The sequence below is a fragment of the Panthera onca genome, chromosome B1 (genome assembly GCF_046562875.1).
Source record: "Panthera onca isolate mPanOnc1 chromosome B1, mPanOnc1 haplotype 2, whole genome shotgun sequence".
NCBI lineage: Eukaryota > Metazoa > Chordata > Mammalia > Carnivora > Felidae > Panthera > Panthera onca.
In genome coordinates this window covers 180,431,003-180,457,258 of record NC_138342.1, presented here as the reverse complement: position 1 = coordinate 180,457,258, position 26,256 = coordinate 180,431,003, and the positions used below count along the sequence as shown (strand labels likewise).

The following is a 26,256-nucleotide window of genomic DNA, read 5'->3' as shown; positions in this document are numbered from 1 at the left end:
TCAAGAAAGTAGAAATTACATACTTTTTTTAAAATGAGCCACATAGAAAACAAATAAGGGTTATTCCAAGACTTGAGCCTGATGGCTTGGGAAACCAGTAATGATATTTTCAAAACTTGGTCATGATAATAAGAAATTATTTCAAACATCAGGAGCATTGTGAAGGTTTTATAATGAGTTTGAGGATATAGTATTTAATCAAGTGGAAAGAAAGAAATGAGGAATATATTAATATATTTATTCAGAAAAAAATTAATACTTTATTTCTTTCATAACTAATTCATAAGATAAATGAGATAATTATGTTTTTTCTTAATTATGCACATTATAATATTTAAATGAAAATGTAAATTCAGAATGTATAATAGTGATATAACTCATCCCAACTTCTCATTTGCCTACTGCTGACACATTAGTAAATATCCATATTATCTTTTTTCTATAAATATACACCATATAAATATAAAAATAGGTGTATGTAACAGAATGGGATTGTATTAGGTGTACATTTGCTAACAAAGATATTATAGACATGTCCTGTGTCATTAAATATTCTTGAAATGTTCCATTTTAAATCATATTCCATTATTTGATTGTTCCATAAATTATCAAGCACTTCCCAGATCATGAGAGAGGTACTGCCCCTAAACTGTCTTATTATAGCTAATGCTATGATTAACATCTTTGTACATAATACTTGGTATGAATACAAGATTGTTTCCTTGGGATAAATTCCCACTCAATTATTAAGTTTTTAAAATATTTTTTATGGAGGAAACAAGTGGTAATATAAACTATTATGTAATTAAATGTTTCCAGTTGCCCTTTATAAATGTAATAACAATCTTCATAGCTACAAACACTGAGTAAAAGCGTTGGATTCCATTATGCTTGCTAATACCAAATTTGATTCTTAAACACAAGGAAACATCACTTTGACAGTCTGAAGGAAATGGTATCTCTTTTTTCTTTACATTTTTAAGTTGCTAACGTGGTTACAAATTTTCGACATTAACTTTTTATTTGTTTTTTGTTTTGTTTTGTGTTTTGTTTTTCCATCCCTCCATACTTGCTTTAGACATTTTTCCATTGTGGACATTTAGAATAATTCCACCTTGATTCAAAGCCTTAAATGGATACCCTGTGAAGATCTTACAATCCTACATTTTACTTAGTATCAGTGTGATTATTGTTTTAAAATAAGTGGTATACACACTTTGAAATGTTATTTAATCATGCTAATTATATGTTATCTTTAAATTACCTGGCCTCCATTGGAGCACCTGGGTGGCTGTAGGTTAAGCTTTTGACTCCTGATTTCATCATAGGTTATGATCTCAGGGTTTCATGAGTTCAGTGCTCTGAGCTCTATGTTGAGCCCTGTGTGCTGACCATGTTGAGCTTGCTTGGGGTTCTCTCTCTCCCTCTCTCTCTCTCTCTCTGCCCCTCCCCTACTCACACTCTCTCCCCCTCTCTCAAGATAAATAACTAAACTGAAAAAATTAAGAAAAAAATAAATGATCTCTCCTCCATTAAAATCAACATGGAACTTGTTTCATTGGAGCTTATTGGTTGAATGGCTGATATCTGTCTTAATGGAGTTCAGTAACAGGCTTGTTTTCTGTTAAATCAAATATGGTTTGTCAGAAGTACTTGTAATATGAATCCTTAAGACTCTGTAGTAAGTGAAAGTTGATTGGCTTTAATCAGTTTCATTTTCTCTTCATAGGAAGTAAATATTAACAGTTTGTCCTACTATGTATAAAAAGAGTGCAGCATTTTCTGCCTTATTAAGGGAAAGAAAACTTTCTGGGGTATGTAGGACTCTGCTTATCACAACCACAAGTCAGTTTATACTCACAGCATCCACATGATTAAACCTACCCAAAATTGCATATCATGTGCTTGCTTGGTCAAAAGAGAACTAGTCTCTACCCTCCAGGAGTTTGTTTTTTATTTGTTTCTTCATTTATCAGAAACATGTAGTTGTGATGGGTAGAATGAACTTAAATTTTCTTTCTTGAAATAATTAAACATAAGCAACTAATCCTTTCTTTGTCATTATTGATTATATTGATTATGTATCTTCTGTGTAATGATAAAACACCACCACATAACTAGAAAAATCAAACTGGGTATTTCAAATATAGTCATGATACTTTAACATAATACTTTAATAAGGAAGCATTATAAAATAAATAGAAACCTTAAATGTAGAAAATTAGTCCAGTGTTGACTAGACTAGGTTAGAAAAATTTAAACCAAAAACCTTCTAGTGAAGAAAGGTGCTGTGTGTGTATTTCTGAATTCTTACATTATATTTCTTACGTTAAATTTGCAGTATGATATTTGAGGCTAAAACGAATACAATGAGTCCTAATGCCAATCTGTAGTAGCAGAATAATTTTGAAGACAGCTAAAGAACTGGTGATTTGTTTCTAATTTAGCTCAGCAAAACTTAACAAATCATTGTATTTAAATTAAATGACTAATTAAATACTAACTGGCTAATTTAGCCAATACATTTATAAAAAGACAGACTACCAGTTGAAACAAAAGAGAAAAATAGCATATGTTATAAATTATTATTTTTGAGAGCAAGTATCAACACCCTCCACCCTTTATTAGAAGGTGATTCTGTCCATTACAGGAATTTTGTTGTTGTTATTTGAAAATATAGCATTAAATTAGTCAGTTATGCGACTTGTATTTAACTGCCTGTTCAGTTTCAATGCTGCCCCATAGAAATGTCAGAAAATGACATGTGAATGACAGAGCATCAAGGCAACTTGGCTACGTAGCACATGCCATCATGGATAATGTGCTTGCTTCGGTGCGGGCTGAAGACCATTGGGGCTTGTGGTCTCTTAAGAGCTCAGATTCCACATAACCTTAGGAGGCCCAACCAAACTGCCTAAGATGACAGAATTAGGGCTGGAGAAAGATGATTTGTTTACAGAAATAAAATGCCACTACCATTCCCAAAATCAGGTAATTAGGCATAAAATTTGTATCAGTTATAGTAGGATACGATAGGGAACAAGCCAGAATTGACAGCTTATTATATAAAATGTATCATATGAAAATGAGCAGAGTGTATCCTGGTAAAAGTTGTATCACAGACCCAGATGTGACTTATTATAAGTTATATCTTAACTTCAAGTTCATGTTTTCAAATCTCCTGGGAGGAAACTCTCTCTAATAAAACAAGAACAAAGCCAACTTCCACTGCTTCGCAAATCTCTTCATTTTCAGCTGAGATTTCGTCTCTGTACATGTCAGGATTTCCTAATTTTCCTAATTTTTCAAATTTAGGTTTTAAATGAATAATTTTGTGTGTTTGTACTCTATGTTAACGTATATTTATTACTATTTATTTAAGTCTTTTTATTCAGCAAGAGGTGAAGGTATTGAATAAGTGACTGGATGTATGACATAGATACTGCTCAAAACAAATGTTATTTTTACAACATAAGGTTTGATGTTATAAACTGCAATTTGTGAGCACTCTTATACCATAATATAAACCTTAAAGATTAGATAATACTTGGTATACTACTGGAATAAAGATATTATTATTATTTAGACCAAATCAAAAAGGTGTAAGTTTTCTAATATTAAAGTCACCTTACGTAATTAGGAACATAAACAGATTATTTGTACATAAAAATACAATTTTTGTTATGTTAAATTATAAAGAAATGTTTAATCAGATAATTCTATAATGGAGAGAACACTGAACTTGGTAGAAGTGAGTTTTGACACCAACTATTCAGTTCGTTTAGTTAAAGAAACCTGGTGATTTTTCTTAACTTATCTGAACCTAAAATTATTGTGTAAAATAGAGAATACTGTTGAGTCATTATTAGGAAGATTGGCTGGTTTACTGTTTAGTGGAAATGTCTTGCTAAATTCCAAATGCTATGTGATACAGTTTATATTATCTCAATGCATCTAAACAGGATAATTGATTTCAAAACCACAATTTAAAATAGCATAAAATTATTATGCCATTTAATTATATGAAGCTATTGGCTACCACTGAGCCTTAAAATTGGTTCTGAGCTACCTAACAACTCAGATTAAAAACAAAACAAGTCTGCAAACAAACAAAACATGCTTATATTTGATTATATAATTATCTTGGACAGATTAAAAGAAATCATATTTGCTCATATAGGGAGACAAAGTTGTCCTCAGGCCCTGAACTATTAATTCTTACAGAGGGAATATTGTATGACATAGTGGACAGTGTTTGAACTGTGATTTTCAGGGTAAAATGCTGAAACATTAATTGAACATTTTTTATAAAACCTCTGCATGAAAGCCAAAGGATAGTGTTACATTTTAACTCTAAAAAAGCATTTTATCCGGTTGCTAGGAAAATATGTTCCAGGGACATTGCTTTCTGAAGGTTTGAAAATACATAAAAGAAAAGGAAAAAAAAAAAAAAAACAACTTTGAGAACATCATCTAATGACTAGTTAGCATATTGAGGGGGTGTCTATTTCAATTGATATCTTGAATGACTCTTTGACAAGTGTCATTTTGTATTCTGTGTATAGAGTGATTCTCTTAAAAAAATTTTTTTAGGATACTACTTTTGTACATAGTTGATTAAATCGCATGCATGTGATTTTGTAAATGGATTTTTTTTTTTTTTACAGCCCAGATAGGTAGGTGGGAACAAAATAACGTTCTTAAGTTAACTTCTGCAGAGCCCACCAATACTGTTTTTGAAAGACTTAGAAAGTACTCACAGTTGCCCAGGCTACACCTGGGCTTCTCAAATAACCTGTCTTTCAAATTAAGGGGTAGACAGAATGTAGAATTCCGTGGTCTCAGTTAATTGTTGCATTTGGTGTAAAGTGCAGTCATGGATGTTAGCCAGAATATCTGTTTAGGATGAAATGAGAAGAGTCTGGAAAACAAGCCGTCTTCTAGTAACAGAAATGACGGAAAGAAAAAAACCAGTTACCTTTGTCTCTTTCTTACCATAACATATCTTTCCACGTCATGCCCTAGCTGTGGCAAAGGACAGAAACCAGTTCCAGAGATTGGATTGTATTCTTCATCAAAATGGGAATGACTGTAGTTTCCACAGTGTACCAGACTCTCTGTTCTTCATGTATTCTTAACTCCTTATTCTTTCTACTTGGGATACTCTCCTCCCAACTCTTTTCCTAGGTAACTCTTAAATAACCTTTCTGTTTTATTCTCATATGGTACCTGTCTTTCTAGCATCTGCTGTGTGCATCAATAATGCCCTCTCACTCATCCTCTGATGGTATTACTTGTATTCTGCTGTAATTACCTGATTCTTTCTTATAACATTCACTAGGCTATACTGTCTTTAATGGCAAGAGCAGTGTTTCACTTGGCATTGTTTTCCTGGCGCTTACCTTCAGTAACCTCCGATGACCTCTATACCTGAACATTCTCATGGTAACAACTTGTACCTTGTCATCACTGAAAATACTCAAGCTTTGACATATTAATGTCAGGTATCTAGTTTTCTGATCGAAATACATTATCCCGCTATCGCTGACAAAAAGAGTATGCAAAAGATAGAATTTAGGATACCAAATTGATTCTTGGGAAATAAGAATTTATATTTATGTGCGTGGGAGAGAGTTTAATAAGGTCATGCGAACCTTATAAATTATTTGTATAGAAATCAAGATTTGTATTAACTATAAAAAGTTGAAATATTTATAAATTAACCAAAGTAAGTGGCCAATTCATTTTTAGCTCCAATAAAATAATTAGTTTATAAGCCTAGAGAAGAAAGGGCCTTCAACTCTCTTCAGGTGTTGCAGCATCTATCAATTTGTTTTGCACTGAGTAGCATCTATTTAATAGATCTTTGCTGGTCGAAATTTAGTTTAAAGCCAAATAGACATAAATATATCATTAAAAGTATTAAGACTTCAGGTAAATGCATTTTTCTTCTATTTTAAAATGTGTCAGGGGAGATCTTTAAAACATTGGGTAGTGCACTTAACAACTTCAAATTCTAGGAAGGAGGAGGATGAGCTTATACAAACCCAAAGAAGAAATTCAGTGTAACTCCTATACTAGATTAATGCTATGAAATTACCACGGGGTCTTTAAACCTTTCATAAAATATCTTGGAAGGAGATAAAATAGAAAATCCTTAATCAAATATTTTCATCTATTTTCACATCAACATGGCTTTAGAATAAAACTTATTACAGTGATCTGCCTTTCATCAATGTAGGGTATTAACAGATTCTCCCGGTATGGATTTTTTTTCCCATTATGAAACCAAATAAAAACTGGCCAGAGTTGATAATTATCTATGGCTGTTACAACAAATTATCATAAACCTAGTGTTTTAAACCGACACAAAATTATTGTTATGCAGTTTTAGGGATCAGAAATCCAAAATGCCTTTTCCATTTTCTAGAGGTTGCCCCTGTTCCTTGGCTCATGACTCCCTTCCATTCTCAAAGCCAGCAAAGCCCGTTGGGTCTTATTCATATCACATCACTCTAGCATTGACTTGCCTTCTGCCTTCCTCTTCAAAGTTCAAGGTCCCTTCTGATTACACTGGAATCATCCAGGTATCATTCCTATTTTAAGGTCAGATCATTAGCAGTCTTAATTCCATCTACAACCTTTTTTATTGTTGCCATATTAGCAGAATTATGCCTGATTTTTGAAGATCAGGATGAGGTCATCTCTGGGGTGGCATTATTCTGCCTAGAGTAGTTGTGGATCCATAACATATGTTACATGTAATTTGATGTTTAGAAAAAAATATTCTTTTTTCAAAAGACAAATCTAACAATTTCTTTTAACAAGCTCTCACTAGTCATACTTCTGATAACTTTAAGATCCTCATTTCCATAAACACATTTCTTGAATAGATGAGCTAGTGAGAAAAATCTCTTGAGTATTTTCAATTTTCATAAATGAAAAAAATTATGAATGTGCAATTTACAGTTTGTAAATTGTAGGAATAAAACAAATGTATTTGGATGAAACCCTAAGAAACTTGCTGTGATTACAAAAATATTAGTTTTGAGCTAGTGCATTGAAAAAAAGATTTAGGTTTCAAAACAGTTTTATTCACTGGAAAAATGTTTAAAGAGTAATATATAATAACTGCCATCTAAATAAAATTATGAAAAGGAGACCTTTAGCTCACATAAGGGGATGATGTAGTTATAATAAATTATGGATCCAGTCATCAAAGTTATGTTCAATCCCATCTCTGCTCATGCACTTACAAACAGATGGTTCTTAACCCTGGTTTCCATTCTGAAAATTTGGTAGGTGACATTGCTTTTAAAATGTTCTTAATTAGAGGGGCGCCTGGGTGGCTCATTCGGTTGAGCGTCCGACTTCACCTCAGGTCATGATCTCGCGGTCCGTGAGTTCGAGCCCCACGTCGGGCTCTGGGCTGATGGCTCAGAGCCTGGAGCCTGCTTCGGATTCTGTGTCTCCCTCTCTCTCTGCCCCTCCCCTGCTCATGCTCTGTCTCTCTCTGTCTCAAAAATAAATAAAATTATTTAAAAAAAAAAAAATGTTCTTAATTAGAACTGCAAGCTTGTGAATTTTAAGGGTCTGACCATCCCTTAGTTTATGCAAATTTAGAAGCATAAAAATGTGTGACAGAAGTCTGAGAAAGTAATAGAAGAAAAAAATATATATGTATTGATAGCAGCCACTTTTTGAGAATCTACTAGGCAAAGGCAGTGTGCTAGAAAATGCATTTTCCAATTCTTAAAAACAAAAACAGACACCAAACCTGGATTTCCAGTTTCCAAGCCAACATTTAAGATACATAAGACTTCACCACTCCATTCTAACAACAAGAAAAAAGCTGAACAAACTGAAAAAGCAACAACTCTTCTTAAATCTGCAGGAGAAAGGAAGTCACAGGGCAAATCCTGCATCCCAAATCAGATACCAGCAAGCAGTTACTGAGAATCACAGAGTAATGGAGTTCCCCCGTGAGCTACAACTTTTGTAGGAACCATTGCTGGGGCAGAAGAATCTTTTTTTTTTTTTTTTTTTTTTTTTTTTTTTTTTTTTTTAATTTTTGAGACAGAGAGAGACAAAGCATGAACGGGGGAGGGTCAGAGAGAGGGAGACACAGAATCCGAAACAGGCTCCAGGCTCTGAGCTGTCAGCACAGAGCCCGACGCGGGGCTCGAACTCACGGACCGTGAGATCATGACCTGAGCCAAAGTCGGCCGCTTAACCGACTGAGCCACCCAGGCGCCCCTGGGGCAGAAGAATCTTAACTGGAAGGTGCACAGCTCCTTTTTATTGCCGAGGAGTATTCCATTATGTGTGTTTATTCACTCAGCAGTTATGGGACATTTAGATCTTTCCCAGTTTTTAAGTGATTGTGAATATTAAGCTACCACAGCTATACCTACAGATTTTTATGTGAACGTAAGTTTTCATTTGAAATGGGTAAGTACCTAGGAGAGGGATCACAATGTCATATGGTTAAGTGCAGGACTAACTTTATTTACAAGGATATTTCAAACCGTTTTCCAAAGTGGCAGTACCATTTTGCATTTCCATCTGCCTGTGTGACCATTTCTACTTGCTCCGTAGCCATGCCAGCACCTGTTTTTTGAATTCTAGCCATTCTAATGTGTAAGTGATGATTTTAATTTGTATTTCCCTAATGACTAGTGGTATTGAGCTTCTTTGCATGTGCTTATTTTTCATTTGCATATCTTCTTTAATGAACTGTCTGTGTAAATGTTTTGCACGTTGTATTTGTGCGGATTTTTTTTTCTAATTATTAAATATTGAGAGTCCTTTATACATTTTGAATGGAAGTTCTTTATCAGATATGTGTTTCATAAATATTTTCTTCTAGTCTGTGGCTCGTCTTCTGATTCCTTAACAGTGTATTTTAAAGAGCAGGTGTTTTAGTTTTGATGAACTTGAATTCATCCATTTTTTAAATGGATCATACTTTGAATGTCATATCTAAAAATATCATTGATTTACTTCAAGGTCATGAAGATCTTCTTCCATGTTCTATTCAAAAAGCTTATAATTTATAATCCATTTTGAGTTAATTTTCCTATATGTTTTGTTGTAGAGACAAAGGTGATTCTTGTGTTTAATGGAAGTCCAGATGTTCTAGCACCATTTATTAAAAAGACTATCTGTCCTTCTTTAAATTGCATTGGAATTTGTTTCAAAAATCATTGATTTTATGTATGCAAACCTACTCCTGGGCTCTCTACTTAGTTCCATTGAGCTATGGGTCTACCCTTTAATAAATGCAAAACTATCACGATGCTTGTAGTAATCTACATGATTCTTTAGAGTAATCTGTATTAGTTATTTTAGTGAGTTGTCCAACACTGGTCTTTGTAAAAATAGTGTTGACTGTTTAGAGGATTTTTTCCCATAAAAATTTAGAATTCACTTAGCAATGCCTACAAATATTCTTTCTGGGATTTTTATTTGCAATAAAGTTCCCAATTCTCCTTTTGGGGAAAATTAATATGTTAATAATATTGAGTCTTTTGAAACATGAGTATCGTGTATCTTATCAGTTAGGTCATTGATTGTCTTTGCTGATTCAAAATTTTCAGCATACAGAACATGTATATGTTCAGTTAGATTTAAACCTGAGCAAGTAATGTATTTTGGCGCTATTATAAATAGGATTGAATTTAATTTAAATTTCTAATAATTTCTTGCCTAGTGTAAAGATGTACGATAAGTTCTTTTTATGCTGACCTGCAAACTTGCTAAAATCACATCAGTTTTAGTAGCATTATTTAAATGTTCTCAGGAGTTCCTATGTAAAGAATCATGCCATCTGCAAATTAATTCCTTTCATTTCTTCCTTTCTAAAGTGCATGTTCTTCATTTCTTTTTTTTTTGTTTGTATTGTTCTGGTGAGGACTTCTGTAGGAGTGGTTAAAGGGGAAGAGACATCCTTTGTTTAGGCTTTGAACATCTCATTACCGTTAAGATTTTTATAAGTACCCTTCATCAGGTGAGGAAGTTTCCTTCCATTGCCAGTTTATTAAAAGTTTTTATAATAAATGGAACTTGAATTTTGCAAATGCTTTTTCCTGTAGCTGAGATGACGATATGGTTTTTCTTATTTACCCTGGCATAAAATCTTTGCATATACTGATTGACTTTCAAATATAGAACACTGATCTCAAAGTATTTATCCTGAGATAAACAATATTAGTTATCCTTTTTATAGGTATTTCTTGGTTTGATTTGCTCATACATGTGGTTACATCATACAGTAAAGATTTACAATGTTTTTTTTTTCAAGAAGGATATTAGCCTGTAGTTTTTCTTTTTTTTTATTTTCTTGTAATATCTATTTTGCTTTAGTATCAGAGTAATGCCAGACTCATGAGAAGTTAGGAGGTATTCCTTCCATTTCTATTTTCAGGAATAGTTAATCTAGAAATGGTATTTCTTACCTAAATGTGTAGTAGAATTGGCCATTTTGCAAGTAAAGCCATCAGGACCTTAAGTCCAGATTGCAAGATCATGACCTGAGCTAAAACCAAGAGTTGGATCCTTAACTGGCCTAGCCTCCCAGGCACCCCTACATTCATTTTAAATGCATACTGCAATGGTTCTAATAAATTTACAGAGTCAGTAGTGCAACCATGGCCATAATCCTTTTTAAAATCATTTCTATTACCTCCAAAATTAGGCATAGTAAGAGATTAACATTAACAAAATGTACCTATTACCTGTTCGTAGTCATTTCCCTTTTATTATATGCCTCCCCAGCCAACCAATAATTTATTTTCTCTGTATATAAATATGCCATTTCTGGATATTTAATATAAAGGAATAAGATAATATGTGGTCTTTGTGGCTGGCTTCTTTCATGTTGTGTAAAGTTTTTGAGGTTCACCCATATCATAGTATGTGTCAAGGTGGTCTATTTTATCTCTGAATATATTCCATGACATATGACTTTACCATATTTTGTTTGTTAATTCATCAGTTAATAGGTATATGGGTCATTTTCAATTCAGAGCTGTTAAAAATAATTCCGCTATGAGCATCCATGTGCAAATCTTTGTGTGTATTTTTGTTTCCATTTCCCTTGGGTAGATATATAGGATGGGAATTGCTGAGTCACGAGGTAAATTTGTGTTTATTTAAAATGCTACTACACTGTTTTTCAAAGTGGTTGAAATATTTTGCATTTCAAGCGTCTCCATAAATTTGCCAGTACTTGTTACTGTCTCTCTTTAGGGACAGTAATTCTAATGGGTATGAAGTGGTATCTACTGTGTCTTTAACTTGAATTTTCTTACTAATATTCAGCATCTTTTTGTGGACTTGTTAGACTTTCTTTGTTTCTTTCCTTTTTTTTTTTTTTGGTGAAATGTCTTTATATATGTTGTCCATGTTTAAATTGGGTCATTTATCTTCTAATTGACTTGTTAGAATTCTACAGGAAAGTTTTTAAACGTAAATTAATGTCTCTAATAAATATAAGGACATGTAATTCATCTATTTCTCCTTGAGTGAACTTTGGTAGTTTGTGTCTTTCAAGAACTATGCCCATTTCATCTAAGGTACCAACTTTATAGGCATAAAGTCATTTATAATGTATGTTTATTAATTTTTTATATCTTTTGAATATGTTGTGATGTCACATTACTCATTACAGTAGTCTCCCCTTCTTCGTGGGGATACGTTCCGAGACCCTCAGTGTATATTTGAAACTGTAGGTACTGCTGAACACCACATTTATTTTCTCCTATCCCTACATACCTTCGATAAAGTTTAATTTATAGATTAGGCATAGTAAGAGATTAACAACCAGTAAGAAAATAGAGCAACTATAATAAGATACTCTAATGAAAATTATGTAGCTGTGCTCTCCCTCATATGTCCTATGGCACTGCACTCACCCATCATCTTGTGATGATGTGAGATGATAGAATGTCTAAATGATGAGATGAGGTGAAGTGAGTGTTGTAGGCGTTATGATGTAGTGTTAGGCCACTGTTGACCTGAGGGTATGACAGAAGGGTCGTCTGCTTCCGGACCACAATTGATCAGGGGTATGTGTAACCACAGAAAGCTGAAACTGCAGACAAGGGAGGACTACTGTAATACTTGTAATTTGTGTCTTTTTGTTGTTGTTGTTTTTTTTTTTTTTTTTTTTTTTTTCCTTTTTGGATGTTTATCAGTTTTATTGAGCTTCTCAAACAATAGAATCTGGTTTCATTAAGATGCTCTATTGTTTTTGTCTTTCCATTTCATTGATTTCTGCTTTGATTTTTGTTTTTCCCTGTGGCCACTTTGGCTTTAATTTGCCCTCCTTTTTTCCAGTTTTTTTGAGGTGAAAACTGGAATCATTGATTTTAGGGTTTTCCACATTTTTTATATAGATGCTTAGTGCTGTCAGTTTACACTTAAGTACAACTTTGGTTGTACTTAACAACTTAAGTACACTTAAGTATACTTTTGGTGTTATCCAAAAAACTCATATTAGGGATGTCTGGATGGGTCAGTCAGTTAAGTATCTGACTCCTGATTTCTGCTCAAGTCATGATCTCCTGGTTCCTGAGTTTGAGCCCCATGTGGATCTCAGCACTGACAGCACAGAACCTGTTTGGGACTCTCTCTCCCTCTCCCTGCCCCTTCCCAACTCTTGCATTGGCACATGTACTTTCTCTCTCTCTCTCAAAATAAACAAATAAACTTAAAAAAAAAAACCCTCATATATTTTGTTTACATTTTTATTTCTTTCAAAATACTTTTTACTTTCTGTTTTACTTTCTTCTTTGAGGGATTATATAGAAGTGCATTATTGAGTTCTCAAATATATGGGATTTTTCAGATCTCTCCATAAATTTTATTTCTTATTTAATGACATTGCTATAATAATATGATTTGCAAGACTTGAAACTTTTTTTAAGTTTATTTATTTATTTTTGAGACAGAGAGAGATTGAGAGAGAGAGAGAGAGAGAGAGAGCACGTACAGGGCAGAGAGAGAGGGAGAGAATCCCAAGCAAGCTCCATGCTGTCTGTGTAGAGCCTGATGTGGGGCTCAAACCCACAAACCTTGAGATCATGAGCTGAGCTGAAATCAAGAGCAGGCTGCTTAACCAACTAAGGCACCCAGGCACCCCAACTTGAAACTTGAAAAAAATGGCCTAAAATTTTCTCGATGTTGGATAATGTTACAAGTGCACTTGAAAAAATAGCATATTATTTTTTGTTTGGATAACATTTTTTTTTTATAAATGGCAAGTAAATTTTGATTATGTTGCTCAAATCTATTATGCCTTGTTAATTTTTGGTTGACTCCTTATACTTATTATTTGGAAATGGGGCTTAAAGTCTCTGTAATTTTGAGTTGGTTTTAGTTCTTTTTTTTTTAATTTATTTTTTTAATGTTTATTTTTGAGAGAGAGACAGAGACAGAGAGAGAGGGAGAGAAAGTGGGGGAGGAGAAGAGAGAGAAGGAGACATAGGATCTGAAGCAGGCTCCAGTCTCTGAGCTGTCAGCACAGAGCCTGACATGGGGCTCAAACTCAGGAACCGCGAGATCATGACCTGAGCTGAAGTCGGGTGCTTAACCAGCTGAGCCACCCAGGTGCCCAGTTCTATAAAATTTTCTTTGTGTATATCCTCCATAGCTCTTCATTTTAAATGTATAAACATTTAGAATTTCTTTTGTACCCTAGAAGACCTCATGACCTCTTTACCCATATGAAATGGCTTTTTTTAATCTCTAGTAATAGGCTTGGCATTAAAATTGGTTTTATTTAATATTGAACGAGTCACTCTGTTTTCATTGGACTAGAGTTAGGATAACACATCTTCTTCCATTTTTTTACTTCTAACTTGTGCCTTTTTATTTAAAGTTGATTCCTTGTAGGTGGAATATAGTTGGGTCTTGTTTTTTGTCTAATTTACCTGTCTTTACCTTTGACCACAGTGTTTACATTATTTCCATTAAATAGATATGATTAGGTTTAGGTCTGCCATCTTGCTATTTGCTTTCTACTTGTCCCCTTTGTTTTCTTTTTATTCCTTTTCTGTTTTCTTTTGGATTAGTTGAGATTTTGTATGATGCCATTTGGTCTCCTTATTGGCTTTTATTTTTCTGATTGCTTTAGTGCTTATGAGAGAGGGAGAGCGAGGGAGACACAGAATCCGAAGCAGGCTCTGGGCTCTGAGCTGTCAGCACACAGCCCGATGCCAGGCCCAAACCCACAAATTGCGAGATCATGAGCTGAGTCAAAGTCAGATGCCCAACCCAACTGAGCCACCCAGGTGCCCCCATATAGTTTTTTTAATATTTTTGTGTTTAGGATTTGTTGTCATAAATTTCTTGTTCATTATTCCTTCAAATATTTTGTCTATTCTCAGTCCCCTTCTCTTCTCCTTTAAGAAAAGTGTATCAATCCCCATGAAGTTGTTTAAAACATCACTGATGTTCTCCTCATTTAAAAAATTCCATTCCAGGGCCACCTGAGTGGCTCAGTAGGTTAAGGGTCTGACTTCAGCTCAACTCATCATCTCAAGGCTTGTGGATGTGAGCCCCGCATCAGGCTCTGTTCTGACAGCTCAGAGACTGGAGCCTGCTTCAGATTTTATCTCCATCTGTCTGTGCCCCTCCCCGACTCATGTTCTCTCTCTCTCTCTCTCAAAAATAAATATTTTTTTTTTAAATCCATCCTCTCTTTAGATTTTATTATGTATCACATTCATGAATGTATATATATTTTGCAATGTCTAACCTACTGCTAAGCCCATTTTGTGTCTTTTTCATTTCATTGTGGATGGATTTCATCGCTAGAGGTTTGAGTTGAGTCTTTTTTATCCACATTTCTAACTTTTGAGCATACAGCATATAGTTATAATAATCATTTTATCATCCATTTTTGTTAATTTAAACATTTTTGTCAGGGTGCCTGGGTGGCTCAGTCAGTTACGAGTCTGACTCTTGGATTCAGCTGAGGTCATGATCTCACAATTTGTGAGTTCGAGCCCCACATCAGGCTCTACACTGACAGCACGGAGCCTGCCTGAGATTTTCTCTCTGTCTCCCTCTCTATGCCCCTCCCCTGCTTGTGCTCTCTCTCTCTCTCTCTCTCTCTCTGTGTGTGCTGTGTGCTTTTTGATGTCTATAAATATTCTCAAATTTTGTACTGGATGCAATTAACTAAAAATGGATTCACCCTTCAGGGTCCTGCATTTGGGGTTTCTTTGGCAGATCCATGGACTTGCTAGGTCTGTAGCTAATCATTCTATATTATAAATCGTGATTCAAGAGTTTCCTGAGTCCTCTCCCAGACCCCCATTAATGATGATATTTGTGTTTGTTTTTTCAAACCTGGCAAGTACTATTCCCAGCCCTGTGTAAATGCTGGACACTATTTCCTCTATTTCTTTCCCTGACCTAGGGCAGCTTTCTCACACACTTGGAATAATATATAATCTGCTGATTATTTGAGGAAGATCTTCTCACGATCTCTAGAGTTCTCATCTGTCTGCATCTCTGTTCTCTCTGGTACTCTGTCCTGGAAACTCTACCTGTTGGTCTCCCTGGAGTCTTGCTCTTTCTCCCCAACTCAGGAAGTCTCTGGGTTCCACTTGGATTCTTCCTCTCTTTATCATCGCCCGTAAGTTCCCTTAAATGAGTAACTTGCAGGGACTTGCAGGGTGGCTCAGTCGGTTGAGCATCTGACTTCGGCTCAGGTCATGGTCTTGCGGTTCAGGGGTTGGAGCCCCGCATCTGGCTTTCTGCTGTCTGTGCAGAGCCTGCTTTGGATCCTCTGCCCCCCTCCTCTGCCCCTCCCCTGCTTGTGTTCTCTCTCTCTCTCTCTCTCTCTCTCTCTCTCTCTTAAAAATAAATAAACATGAAAAAAAAAGAGTAACCTGCAGTATGTATGATCCCATCTCGTTTGTCTTTTTCTGTTAGGTGTACTATATTCTCTGACATCAGAGTGTCTTGAAACCATAGTTTTATATACTTTGTCCTTCTGTTGTTATTTCAGATAAGAGGGGAAATCTCATTTCAGATATTCCATCTTTTCAGAAGCAGAAATATTTTTTTTCTCATTTTGTTTCTTTTTCTACCATTACAGGCTATGTCAACATCCTTCCTAAACCTTAGAGCTTAAAACATAGCTGAGCGCTCAAGTAAAGTGTGACCAAAATGTGTGGCGCACTTACCCCCTGTTATTTATGTGACCCTGTTTTTCACTCAAACTATGATTACACTACACTTCTGTTCGCAATTTCACTGTATTGACTAAGTTTTATTTCTCTTCATCAACAAGGTTAATCTTACTCCGGCCGCATTTTTAATTCACATCAACAATCAGCTATCAAAGAATACCTGTAATAACACAATAATCCCAACAGATACAGTTTAATCAACCTAGAATTCAACAGGATCATTTTCTCACTCATCAGCATTGTGTTTGTAGTTATACAGTCTAAGATAATATTTAGTACTTAAACCCTTACCACTGAACCCATCTGACATAGTTGTCTAATAAACAAAACACCTTCTCCCATAAATGTTCACAATTCTTCCCCCCTCACATTCTGTTCTTGTGTAGATTTTCATGCCAACCTGTCAAGATCCTTTAGAATTCCTATTCTGCTATTCTGCTCTCCTTCCACTTTTAGTGTCATATGAAAATGTAATTAACATGGCGTCACTGTATTCCTCAAAATGATTAATAAAACATGGTGTTCAGATAGGAGTTTTCTTACTAAACCACAAGCAGTTAAAACTTATCAGAATAATTGTAAGCAAATATAAAATAAACACATGTTGAATCAAACAAAAGCTAGGCAAGTTCGGATGCCTGAATTATTATATCCTCTCATTTATCTAGACTGTCATAAATTGGAAAGTAATTTAAAAGTGGAGTACAATCGTTACATGAAAAGCAATGGACAAACATTGTAAAAAATTTGTATTTGTTTAAGAAAAAGAGATATAAGGGGCACCTGGCTGCCTCAGTAGGTTAAGCGTTCGACTTCAGCTCAGGTCATGATCTCACAGCTCATGAGTTCGAGCCCTGTGCCAGGCTCTGAGCAGGCTCTGTGCTGACAGCTCAGAGCCTGAAGCCTTCTTAGGATTCTGTGTCTCCCCTCTCTCTCTGTCCCTCCCCCTGCTCACACTCTGTCTCTCTCTCTCTCTCTCTGTCTCTCTCTCTCGCTCGCTTTCAAAAATAAATAAACATTAAAAAAAAAAAGAAAGATATAATTATCTGTGCTTATATTTGCTAAAAGTAAAGAAGTTCACAAGGAACAGCAAAAATTGTTGCATTTAAAGGAAATGTCAGACAAGGATTTATAGGGCGGGGGTAGAAGTGAGTCTCATCCAGTATAACTTATGCTTTTAACTTTTGTGTTATGTAAATGCATTACCTTGACAAAAGAAAATGTGATTTATGAACAATAATGTAGGAGAAAAGATTTTCACAGCCTATTGGATATGTCTTCTATTGAGATATCTTTGGACAAAAAGTATCCCTTCTGCCAACGTAACCACAAATAACATATGCAAAAAGTATATATGTAACCATAGCAATTTTAAAATGATATTATCACTCCTTTCAGTATTTGCAGACATTCACACCCATCATATATAATTTTTAGTATGTGAACTATAGTGTCTTACGGAATGCACTGATTCTTTTCTATTCGACTAAATCCTTATAGGTTTCTCTCCCTGATAATTTAATTTTGAAATGAAAATTGTATTCTAAATTCACATCTATACTCCATAAAGGCTGTATCCTGTTCTTTTCTACAGTAGCTCATATCTTAATAGCTAAATATATGTTGGAAAGACATTAAAATAACATAGAGAAACTAGTGTACTGACATCAATTTCGTGCTTATCTACTTAGTAAAAATGAGTCTTGGAAGAAAAGAAATACAGAATCAGGTGAAATAACTGATAGTATTAAACATAGGCTGACACAGATTTGGGGAAAGAAAGCTCAAACATCACATACAATTTATTCGTAAATATTTTACTGGTAATTTTTATTAAAGAATGCTTGGAGGTCACAAAACACTTGAATATCTCAATGTGATATTACTTTTCATATATATATATATATATATATATATATATATACATATATACACACACGTATATATATATATATATATATAATAGAAAGAAATAGTAGGGGTTGAGTTATATGAAAAGTGTTTAACAATATGCAAATTATATATTGTAAAGAAAGAAATTCTGACTGAATAATAATATTTAGAGGTAATTATCAAGCAGACGACTAAACAATAGATAAAAGTCTTTTTCCACATTACCATTTATTTTCCTTTAACTGAACTATATACGTTGACAACACAATAATTTCCTAAATAAAAACATAATAAAATTATTTATTTTCCGTCTTTACACTGAAGCATGACTCAGCTAGAATTTTTGGAAGGAATATTTATACTAAATCAGTATGTTTCTAGCAAGCATTCGCTTATGTATGTGATTTACTCGTCAACTTCACTGATTATGTGGCATTCTTCTGTAAGTCATAGAAATTTTGTGTTAATTAAACAATGTGTTTATACAAAGTGTGACTCAAACCTAAGGGTCTTCTGCTTCTGATAGCCTTCCTTTAGTTAATTTATAGGCGAAGGGATCTGTGCTATTTTAGGTAAAATAGCAAGACTGTAATTACGGTAAGGAATCCTATAGGGTATGGAAGCCAGCTATTCCTAGCAAAAGAACCATAAGAAAAATGGTATAAATGTTGACTGTAGGGTTTTTGGAAGTCTGAGAAATGATTAAGATTAATTTCTGAGTTAAAAACACTTGTGTGATGTTGTAGATAGCATTAACAGCTCTCTCCCTATGACAATTCTTCCCCTTCTAATAATACCACCTCAGGTGTTGGGCATGTGGATTAGCCAAATGAGGACCGCAGGCTTCTACTGCAGCCAGGTGTACCTGAGTTCTAGCCAGTCGGAGGTAGGTGGAGGTGACATGTACAGTTTCAGATGTAAGTGTCTTTCAAGGAAACGTGTACCCCGGAACCTTCTATAACACCGTGTGCCAACTAACTGGAATGCAAATAGAAACTTAAAAAAAAAGAAAGAAATGGGCCTGCCCTCCGTTTTGCCTTCCCTGTCTCTGGAATGAGACGCATAAAAGTGACCTGAGCACCGGTGTTCGTCTCCAAAATGGAAGCTATCGTTTGAAAGTTGCAGAAGCCCTCATGTTTTCATTTTAAGCAGCGAGCACATACCAGACGTGTGCTGGAAAGAGAAGCAGCCTAACAAGTAATCTGATAGACACGAATATCCAGAAGGAAATTTTTGGAAATATACTTCCAGCCCTTAGATGCCTTCATTTAATACCTGCAGTTAGCAAGTGATGATAAGAGAGTTTGCCATCTGATTTTTTTCAAGTATTATTATAACATTCCACTTCATTTCATCATCAAATTATTTTTATCCTCTGGGCACCAAACAGCTGGCTTCAGGGAAAGATAGATAATGATATGTTTTTGAAGGAAAATTAGACTAGTATTTAAAATGTTCTGCATGTTTATCTGTGATACTTTTTTTCTTTTACATTTAGCTGGAAAATTGATGACAAACATTGCTTTTAATCAGAAAATACCTTAGAAGTAAAAAATATTAATCACTAGTGAAGGACAGTATGTGGAAAATAATTAGAAATTTCAATTAGATGAGAGCAATGTAGGAAGTTACTTTTGACGACTCTGTAAACGCACACACTGATTTAAATACCTATTCTGAAAGGAGGGATGGGCCATGAAGAGGTAACATGGCCATGCTTAAATCCAAAAACCGAAGAGATAATCAGGAAATAAGAAACTTAGAAATCCATTTTGGAAATTACTTTTAATAAATTCAAATACTGTCTACTGAAACACAGTTAACTGTCTATAATAATATCAGAAGTTTCCTCAAACATTCAATTAAATACATGACTTCATAAGATCCTCACCCCAAATATTACCAGTATATGAAAACATTAGCTTGGGGGGAGGCATTTTAGCTCTTGACATTTCGTCTTGAATGTTTTTTAAAATTTCAGGGTATCAGAAAGTCCTCAGGAGACTAGAGAAAATAAGGGTGTTGTTAGAAAGATTAATGTAGAGAAGATAGATCTTAGACAAATATTTATTTTATTTATCTGAAAATCCTGTTACTATTTTGAAACAATTAAGCAGTCACTTTATAAACTGGAAGATAGCAGTGGGTTAGACAGGTCCTTTTCTGAGAGAAATATTTAATTGAAATGTCATGTATTAATTTAAGGGCTCAATCTTAATTCAGTAACTCTGCTTTTTCTATTCCCATGTGGAAAGAAATCTTTTATTTCTTTACCTTTTTTGGGGGGTTTCTGTATCAGGAAGGCACTTAGAAGAAAAAATGGTACAGTGAGAAGGGGATTTAAGAATGCCCCTTAGCCCTGTCTACACTTTTGTAAATAGTTTCTTCATTAAGTTCTCTTTAAATACTCCTTCTCACTGCACATTTTTTCATAGACATGAAAAGTAATTATATTAATTAATGAATAAAATTTTACAGTTCATATAAGTGTACTCCCCCCCACACATTTTATATTCAAGCACTGGAAACGTTAGGTAACAAAATCAGAACATTACTTCTAAAAATAGAATAATTTAAAAGGTATATTAAGAGCATTCTTCTTTATATAGTCTCCTAAAATTAGTAGAAAATTTGTAATTCAATAAGTTGTCTTTTTTGTTGAAGAAGCATATCTGTTAATTTTTGTGAGTTTTTTTTTTTTTTTCCTTTGGCGTGCACAGTTATCAAACTACACTTAAGATAGCTCCCAAATATAGGGGCGCCTGGGTGGCTCAGTCGGTTACGCATCCGGCTTCGGCTCAGGTCATGATCTCACACTCTGTGAGTTCGAGCCCCGCGTCGGGCTCTGTGCTGACAGCGCAGAGCCTGGAGCCTGCTTCGGATTCTGTGTCTCCCTCTCTCTCTGCCCCTGCCCTGCTCATGCTCTGACTCTCTCTGTTTCAAAATTAATTAAAAAACATTAAAAAAAAAAAGATAACTCCCAAATATAAACATATACTAGCTGAATAAGCATTGTCCAGATATTTGTAAGGAACTTGAAATACACTCATATCAATATGTATGTCACAAGTGTATATTAAGTATTTTGTATTATCAGCTAAGGCAAGTCCATAGAATGTTTACATAGAAGGTGAGGAAAGACAGAAACTGAAATAGACCTTGAAAGAAGCCAGAAAGCTAAAGGTGCAATATTATTATAAAAGATAATTTGAATATATATATACATATATATATATTTAAGCAGATAATTTGAATATATATATACGTATATATATATTTAAGCAGATAATTTGAATATATATATATATATTTAAGCAGAATATGAGGCATTTATTTAGATGATAAAGGAACTAGATGTTAATTTTTGACATGTTTATTGAGGCGAAAATTAAATGAGGTTATTAAATCAATAATCAAATTTTCTTTGCAAGAAATATTTCTTGAACACCTGTAATAGGTGAGAAAATGCATAATATAATTACTGAAGCTTCAGGGATGAACCATATAGATATAAATCCTTAAACTAATGTAGCTTATATTTCAGTGAGGTATTCAGAAAATAAATAAGCAACCAAAAGTGATAAGAAGAAAAGTAAAATAGATTCAAGTGGAAGAAAATGATGGTAGAACAGGATTGCTTTATAACAACGTAGTGGGGTAAGGCTTCCAATGTGAAGGGTGTGGTGAGTTTCTGTAGACGAAACAGAGAAGGGAGAGAGGGAATGGTGGCCATTTTAAGGAATGGTAGAGGATGAGCTATTTGAAGGAATAACTCTTTAGAAAACCAAATACAGTCATGAGCAAAACACACCAAGATCTGGCTCAAGATCATGGCAGACAGAAGAGACAAAAAGTATAAAAACCTGTGTGTTTTATAAAAGCAGTGTGTTTAAGAAATGGCAAAAGAACCATTGCAATGAAAGCAGACGCTGGAAGTCCTGAGAGTTGAAAACATGGGGTGCATTCTGAATATCATGTGGAACTCCTGAAGAGAGTTGAGTAGATGAGTCACGTGGTCTGATTTTCATTTTGAAAATGCGACTCTGGCTTAAATGTGGAGGATGTACATTGGGAGGCAGGGCAACAAGAGCAAAAGTAGAGGCATGAGTAAGAACACTTCTCCATTGTTGCAGAGAAGTCAGCCCTTTAACCTTAAGTGGTTTCCTTGAAACTGAGAAGCCATTTTTCTCTTGATGTTTTCAAGGCTTCCAGTGTGTTTGGCTTTCCTCATCTGTACTATGATGTGCCTGTATGTGGATCTTTTTGTATTTTTCCTCTTTGGAGTTCATTAAGCTTCCTGGATACATAGGTTATTATTTTTCAATACGTTTTTAGGAAGTTTTCAGGCATTATTTCTTAAGGCATATTTTCTGATCTTTTCTCTTATTCATCTACTTCTAGAATCCCTATTACACACATGTTCATGTGTTTAGTGACGTCCCACATTTCTCTCTGAGGTTCTGTTCGTTGTTCTTCATTCCTTTCCTCTGTTCCTAGATTTTATAACTCTTATTTGCCTTTAAAATTACTGATTTTTTCTTCTACCAGTTCAAATCTACTCTGGAGTGAATTTTTTCATTCAATTGTTTTACTTCTTAGCTTCAGAATTTTCATTTGCTTCTTTTATAATTTCTGCATCCTTATTGATATTCTCCATCAGATGAAACATTTTATTAGACAATCATTTAATTCTTTGAATACAGTTTCCCTTAGGGACGCCTGGCTGGCTCAGTCACCAGAGCAGGCGACCCTTGATCTCAGAGTAGCAAATTTTAGCCCCACATTGGGTGCAGAGATTACTAAGAAAATTAAAAAATGAATGCAGTTTCCTCTAGTTATTTGAATGTGTGTATACTGGCTACTTTAAATAGCTATTTGAAGTCTTTGTTAAATCTGACATTTTGTAATTTTTCACAAGCAATTTCTATTGCCTGATATTTCCTATCTATGGGTCAGACTTCCCTATTTTTGGCATGTCATAATTTTTTGTGTTTCTTCATTTGCTATATATCCTTAGAATTATTTACTGACAGTTCAATTGTTTATAAAATATGTTTCAACAGTTTTTCTGAAGATTAAATCTGCCAAGTTCCTATCATTGTCATTTCAGAAGTGGAACCTGAGATTAACCTTGAAGTTGAGGGCTAACCTGTTGGAGTGAATTGTGGCCCTATTTACTGAGAAAGGGATTACTGAGGAAAAGATAAATTAGCAAGTATGTGAAAATCAACAGTTCTTATCAAGATAAACATTGTCTTTCAGACATTTATAAACAGTATATAAATGTGGATTTAAAGATAAATATTAATGCACATTTTATAAATTTTGGATTTACATACATTTTATTTAAAGTATATGATCCAGGATGAGAACCTTAGGTGAATGGATGTAAATAGTGAAGGATTTTTCTCAATTCTTTTATTTTTATTTGCCCTTGAGACATTTCATAAAGAATATACGTAAGAGTCATTAGTCTGACCTCTGTGGCATGTAAATATTTTGTAAATATTTACAGAGTAGAAATAAAAAGGGAGAAAGCAGAGATGTGGACTGAAAAAGTATGACCAATGAATTACAAGAAAACCCAGGAGAGTGTGGTTTTTCAAATCTTAATCTTCCTGTATCTCTGATAGTGATCTTTTTCTTGAAAATAGTCCTTTACAATTTTTTTTAAATGAATTTGTTGGTGATTAGTTCGCTCAGTTTTTGTTAGTCTGAAAATATCTTCTGGCCTTTGATCTTGGATGATAATTTTGCTAGCCTTAAAATTCTAGGTTGGCATTTTTATTTTTGTTATTTTTTTCTTATTTTCCCCATTACACTGAAGATATGTTTTACGTGTTGAATTATATCCACTCCCCCAAAAACAAAATTTCATATAAGAAGTCCTAACCCTAGTTCAAGAATGTGATCTTATTTGAAGATAGGGTCTTATTTGGAGATAAAGGTAATCAAGTTAGAATGAAGTCATTAGGGTGGATCATCCAATATGACTGATATTCTTATAAAAAGGTGAAATTTGGACACAGAATATACCTATAGAGGGGGAATGAAATGCATGGAGAAGATGGCCATCTACAGGCCAAGGAGAGAGACTAGAACAGACCTTTCCCTCATTAGCCTCAGAAAGAAGCAACTCTACAACACCTTAATCTCTGACTTCTAGCCACTGGAACTCTAAAGCAATAGCTTCTGTTTTTCAAGCCACCCAATGTGTGGTGCTTTGGCAGCCCTGACAAACTAATAAACATTTTCTTGATCTCTGTCAGTTTTGTATTTAGAGGTGAACATCAGGTTAAATATTATAAATTCCCACTTCTTTGGAAACAGACTTGATGATATCGCTTGATGAAAGCGATAGTACAATAAATGATGTATTACTTCAAAATGAAAGTTAAAAGACAGCGCTCAGTTCGCCATATCCTTTTCTCTTGTTGCCACAGCTTTGAAGGCGCGTGTTAAGATGGAGCCTTTACCATTTGGGTCCCTGAGTGATTTCTGTGACCATAGCATCCTGCTGAATCATGCTGGAAGTGAGCATGAACAAGGAACAGACCTTCGCTGGCCTAAGGCATTCTAATTTGAGGGATTGTTTCATTGGATTATAAACTAGATCATTCTCTCTGATACAAGACCCGATTTGGTCATTTTTCTAGAAACCCGAGACTGAGGCTTCCTTGGAAATCAGAAATAATGTGTTCCGATGCAAGCAATTCTAAGAATTACATGTAATCATAAAAATATGCATCAGCTATAACAAATCAATAATAATGCACAGTTGACTAACTGCCTAAAATGATCATATTATAATAAAAACTGTATTTTATACTAAGGTTTCTTAAACTGCTTATCTGGAAGTTTATTGTTTCGTGCTCAATTAACTGATTTATAACACTAAAAATGTGTTCCCACTAAATGAAATCCAGAGACAATCTACCTAATGTTAAGGGGAATATGGAACATTTTGAATGTAAAAACTAAGTATCAATAAGCACGCCTCAAATATTCATACTAAGAAGTGTTAGTAGGTAATATAAATAAATATGCAAGTACAACCCTGTAGCGAAGGTGGTTACTTTTTCATATCATTTTCAAGAATACAATTCTCTGTCTGGAATGGGTTCTGTGTAAGACCTCTTACATTAGAAAAGTTAATAAAAGTACTGTTACGGTGACCTTCATTATGATATTTAGGTAATAAGTTGTCAAAGTCGGATTTTTTAAAATTGTTTATTTATTTTTGAGAGAGAGAGAGAGAGAGAATCCCAAGCAGCCTCTGTGCTGTCAGTGCAGAGCCCGATGGCTGGGTTTGATCTCACTAACCATGAGATCATTACCTGAGCTGAAAGCAAGAGTCAGATGCTTAACTGACTGAGCCACCCAGGTGTCCCAAAAGTTGGATGACTTTGGAAATCGAGAAAAAGTAATCTTGAAATCTGGTATGAAATTTGTACTTAATTGGTACCGTGAGACCGTATTATTAGTGAATACATCTGCAAAATTATACTATCGCAACCAAACAAGTTATATTGCATGTAATTTAGAGGGAATTTGCATAAAAATATTATCAGAAAACTGTACCAACTCATTTTTCATTCTTGTGTTGAAGTCTAAACATGGATACACATATTAATTATTTGAAATAAAATGCATGTTAGAAAGGAAAAGAAATAAAATTATTAAGCATGCACGTGAAACTACCCTGATAATTGTGTCAAAATGTAGCAGAAGACCAGGTCAAGCTGACAAGAAAGAAGTTCTTGTTCTTATGAAACATGTGTTAAAAATTAAAAATAATACACCACAATGGGAATAACTTTAGTTGGGTATTACCAAGAAATGAGTTTTCAAGTCTCAAGTTCTACCACAACTTCCATAAATTATACTGCATCATTTTAGACATTATTAATGTCTGCTGAAAAGTTAGGCAATGAGAGATTACCAGAAGATATTAGGAATTTGTTTTCTCCTTTCTTGTAATATCGACTTAGCAAAAATGTAGTTGTAAGCAGTCTCTTCTCATTACTGTTTCTGCTCTTATATAATAATTCTATCATATTTATTTCACTGCATGTGACATGCATTTTTGTTTCAGTTTTTTCCTTTATATATTAAAAGAAAATGAGTGGTCATGATATATAAAAAAAAAATTAGGGAA

General features: G+C 34.4%; 1 protein-coding gene across 2 annotated transcripts in view; it reads left to right on the top strand.

Moving 5' to 3' along the window:
* Window positions 1-26,256, top strand: part of SGCZ (sarcoglycan zeta) — a 1,087,629-nt gene that overhangs the window by 984,866 nt on the left and 76,507 nt on the right. The window lies entirely within an intron of this gene.